Raw genomic sequence first — 4,399 nt, forward strand, 5'->3', positions numbered from 1 at the left:
GATTGGTTAGGTTAGTTATGATGCGCATGGGAGTCCCACCGGGATCATTTGTGTGTTTGTTAGTTGGAGCAAACTTTTTGAGCGCACGTCTTGTTTGGTCTAGTAAATCGGTGGTTTCTGCTACAAAGAAGAGATATATTAGCCAATTGGATTTCCTTGGAGCAACGAGAACACCCTGCCTTAGGTGAGACCGCCAAAACTTTTCGTTTCTTTCCTGCTTATTTGTTGTTTTTGCGTGTTGAACGAGGGGGGGCTGAATTCAGCTCAATCACGAAGACACGTGAAGAGTTAGAGTTGGAAATAGGCTTTTTGTTTTGCGGGGGGAACTAGATGTGGGGTGCTCCAGTCTAAATCTTTAGTCCTTCATTGTGTCGGGAACCACTTTAGTCAAGACGTGTGTTTGTGAGTTAATGATAAACTTGAGCGAGAGTTTTATGGATTTGGTTTTGTATTGTTTGGCATAACATTAGTATTGGAGCTATTTAGCTAATTATTTGGTTGTAATGTACTTGAATGGAAACAAGTGTGTTTTTGGCCGCCCCTACGGCAGATAGTTTAAAAACTTTAACTAAAGCGCAACTTGTTAAAGTAGCGGAGCATTTTGGATTTGAGTCGCGTATTCCTAAACGCGTTAAGAAGGACTCATTGGTGCGTTTAGTTATGGATGAGCTGGGCGAAAGAGAGGTGATCTCGATTAATCCGGAGCCAGTGGTGCAGGCTTCAACGCCTCAACTCACGTCAGGGTTAACGTTTGACCAGCAGATGAAATTGTTGGAATTGCAATTTGAACGGGACAAATTATTGGCGAGCGAACGAGAAAAGGATAGGGAATTAGAGTATGACAAAATGCGGCAGGAAGAACGGCGTTTAAACCTGCTTGATGAGGGGAAAATACCTGGCTCTCCCTCTTCACGTCAAGACAGGGTATCTCGTATGGCTAAACTTCTGCCCAAGTTTGATGAACGCGAGCCCGACCTTTTCTTTTCTCTGTTTGATGTGCTTGCGGACGATCATGGCTGGGGAGATTCGGAGCGCATATTGCTTTTGCAGAGTGTCATTTCGTGCAGAGGCCAGGAGGCATATGTTGCGTTGGAGGACGATCAGCGGAAAGATTATGCTGTAGTAAAACAAGCTATCCTTAAAGCGTATGAATTAGTCCCTGAAGCATACAGACAACGATTTAGAACTTGGCATAAGAACGATAAACAAACGCATTTGGAAGTGGTTCGTGAGTTGGCTGCGATGTTTAATCGCTGGCGTACAGCTGAAGGAGTAGAGACGTTTGCAGGGTTGTGTGAAATGGTTTTATTAGAACAGTTCAAAAACATTTTACCAGAACGTATTGTCACTTATATTAATGAGAACGATGTTAAAACAGCGACTCAGGCAGCCGAGCTCGCTGATAAATATGTTTTGGTCCACAAGCAAAGTTTCGGTGTCCATAATGACGAAGTGTTTCGGCCCCGTCGTTTTAGTACATCCAAACATGATCCTGAGATGAGGGAAATTGAGTCCGAGGATATGTGCAATTACTGTTTGCAGAAGGGTCACTGGAAAAATGAATGCCCTGTTTTACGGGACAAGCGACGTGGTAAGTGGCCACCAAAGGGTGTTGGTTGTGCTACAAGGGTTGGGCGTTATGAGAAGCGGCTGTGTGGACGATCTAATGTCACTTCAGGTAGGCCTAGTGATGCCACTGTGTTGTGTTCAGTAAGTGAGAGTGCTGACACAGCCAGGGAGGGGATGCTTTCAGAACAACCTGCTTGTAGAGGTGTTGGTGAGGTCTACAATCCGTTCATCACGAAGGGTTCTGTTGCACTGATTGGGAGCGATGAGAGAGTGCCGGTGCGTGTTTTGCGCGACACTGGATCGTCAGAATCCTTTATATTGAAATCCATCTTGCCTTTTTCTGATAAGTCCGACACCGGGTCTTCTGTCCGTATCCGAGGTTTTGGGATAAATACCATCTCTGTTCCGCTGCATCAGGTAGCCTTGGAGTCGGAGCTTGTGAAGGCAGATGTTGTTTTGGCTGTTAGTCCGTCATTGCCTGTAGAGGGAGTTGACGTGATTTTGGGGAATAATTTGGCAGGAGGGCGAGTGTGGCCAGAGATGCCGCCACCACCTGAGGTTAACATGGATGTTGGTGATGCCCCGCAAATGCGTCGGCGTTTTTGTCGCGTTTGCCTTGACAGACGCAAAATCATGGAACGCGACATGGGTGTTGGTGATGCCCTAACGCTTCGGCGGTTTTGTCGTGTGGGCCTTCGAACATTTTGATGCGTATGTAGGAGTGGGTGATGGTCATTGGTGGTGTTTTAGACCATAACCCTCTAACATACCTGCACACATTACACAACCCCAATGTTTTGCAACCTTACTACTTGAATAATTCCTGTCTCATAACTTCTGTTCCTATTACCTTTTCTGCTGTTCATCTTAAAAGTGCTTTCCAAGGTACCAGGATTGCTGGTGGAACAGGAAGTGGAGGTTTGGGGGTATGGGGGAAATGAGATTGGGAAATGCACTTGGTGGTGGTTGGTGTGACATCTAGACCAAGGTTGTGTAGTGGGGTTTTGGGTTATACTGTACATTATGGTGGACTAAGGATTGATGTTATGCCTTGAAATACTTTATTGTTTTTTGTTTGTTTAAATATTTGTGTTATTGACTAGCGCAGAGTCCCACTTAGGTGGGCCTCTGTTTTCAAGGGGGGGGGTACTGTTAAGACCCTGGGTCTTAGGACTGTTTGAGTCTGACACTTGCTGGGGCTCCGCCCCCTCATTCTACGTGTTCCCTATTTCTATGTCCTGCAGGGTGCTGAGTGGAAGGGTGGCGCCTAGGACTTAATGGGCTGGACTATAAGGCCTGGGTTTCGATGGCTGCTCTCTCTCTCTGCGCTGCTGCTTGCTGCTGCTCTCTGCTTTGCTTGCCATTCGGTGGTGTGGTCCGTTGGGGAGAACATGGAGAGAGCCCTCTCCGACTGCGTAGCCCTTTGCGGAGAACTCCCTTCGTCTTCGTTGCGTTTAGCTTTTGTTTAGTTATATTTATTGTTACCCCTAGACAACATATCGCATTACACTTTGATTAAATAACATATACTGACTTTTCTTATGTAAATAAATATCATTTATACATTGAACACTACGGTGTGGTCTCCCCATTTATGTCGGGTCTGCTAAGAGCCAAGCGGTCCTTGACACATACACACACACACACATAAATACACATACATGCTTTACCATTGATGAAACACCTGTACATCTGCACAACATGCAGTACGTTTTGTCATGACAGAAGTAATAAAATAAAGTGTGGTGTGTGTGTGTGTGTGTGTGTGTGTGTGTGTGTGTGTGTGTGTGTGTGTGTGTGTGTGTGTGTGTGTGTGTGTGTGTGTGTGTGTGTGTGTGTGTGTGTGTGTGTGTGTGTGTGTGTGTGTGTGTGTGTGTGTGTGTGTGTGTGTGTGTGTGTGTGTGTGTGTGTGTGTGTGTGTGTGTGTGTGTGTGTGTGTGTGTGTGTGTGTGTGTGTGTGTGTGTGTGTGTGTGTGTGTGTGTGTGTGTGTGTGTGTGTGTGTGTGTGTGTGTGTGTGTGTGTGTGTGTGTGTGTGTGTGTGTGTGTGTGTGTGTGTGTGTGTGTGTGTGTGTGTGTGTGTGTGTGTGTGTGTGTGTGTGGTGTGTGTGTGTGTGTGTGTGTGTGTGTGTGTGTGTGTGTGTGTGTGTGTGTGTGTGTGTGTGTGTGTGTGTGTGTGTGTGTGTGTGTGTGTGTGTGTGTATCTCCGTGTGTGTGTGAATCTCCGTGTGTGTGTGAGCAGGAGGCGCCCCTGCTCAGCAGACGTGAGGTGTTTTCCCTGCCGGTGGGTTTTCATTTGTCTGTGCCGCCCAGCAGCTGCTACAGACAGCCAGTGGTGCGTGCTGATCACCCAGCACATGTGGCCACTTAATCATGATGAATACCAGCACACACACACACACACACACACACACACATGCAAATACACACATACAACGCAACAGACATGTGCACATCATACATTCACACAATCCCAACTCTTGTGTGTGTGTGTGTGTGTGTGAGTGAGTGAGTGAGTGTGTAAAATAATTCCAGTGGAGGAAACAGTAGAGTACACATTACAAACTTTACAAACTCTACCAGCCACAACTGAGTTCTCTGCAAATAGATGTGTGAGTGTGTGTGTGTCTGCAGACTCCATCACTACTGTATTGAGGGCACTTCTACTCTACTGTCCTCTGTCCCAGTCAACTACTGTGTGTGTGTGTGTGTGTGTGTGTGTGTGTTTATGCCAGATACCATGGAAAGGAAATGAAAATAACTGAAAAAAACACCCCTTCCTGACTGACAATCTCGTCCTGTCTTTGAGAGAGCGATTCAACACATCTGTTG

Source organism: Sardina pilchardus, chromosome 18, assembly GCF_963854185.1.
Source record: "Sardina pilchardus chromosome 18, fSarPil1.1, whole genome shotgun sequence".
Classification (NCBI taxonomy): domain Eukaryota; kingdom Metazoa; phylum Chordata; class Actinopteri; order Clupeiformes; family Clupeidae; genus Sardina; species Sardina pilchardus.